Source organism: Etheostoma spectabile, chromosome 8, assembly GCF_008692095.1.
Source record: "Etheostoma spectabile isolate EspeVRDwgs_2016 chromosome 8, UIUC_Espe_1.0, whole genome shotgun sequence".
Classification (NCBI taxonomy): Eukaryota; Metazoa; Chordata; class Actinopteri; order Perciformes; family Percidae; genus Etheostoma; species Etheostoma spectabile.
This window is the reverse complement of record NC_045740.1, coordinates 12,760,451-12,760,832: the sequence shown is the minus strand read 5'-3', so window position 1 is coordinate 12,760,832 and position 382 is coordinate 12,760,451. Positions and strand designations below refer to the sequence as shown.

The 382-nt window shown below is 36.1% G+C and overlaps 1 protein-coding gene across 1 annotated transcript in view; it reads left to right on the top strand.

Moving 5' to 3' along the window:
• LOC116694037 (pulmonary surfactant-associated protein D) overlaps window positions 1–382 on the top strand; it is a 23,385-nt gene that overhangs the window by 970 nt on the left and 22,033 nt on the right. The window lies entirely within an intron of this gene.

Sequence of the window (382 nt, the reverse complement as noted above, 5' to 3'; positions counted from 1 at the left end):
TAGTCATTATTAGTCTGAATTCTGGCACCCCTTGGTTGGACAGGCAGATCAGTTTGTTTTTAACCACAAGCTCTCTCCAATCTACCAAGAGCTTTATGAGGTCACTTATATATTTTCTTCATTTGACTTGCTGTGTCAGCTGCAACAAGTCCTCCAAACCATAATAAAAACATGGGTGGTTTATTCCTAACCTCTAATTTAACCCACACAAGCAATTACTGTCCTCATATCTAAACAAAAAACGCAACTGTCATGGTTTTAAACACATTGTTAACACTGTGATACACTTACAGTTTAGTTAGGTTTATGCACAAAAATGTGCAATTTTCTGTGAGAAAATTCATGAAAAAAATGACAGTGATGGGCCCAATGTATTTTAGCT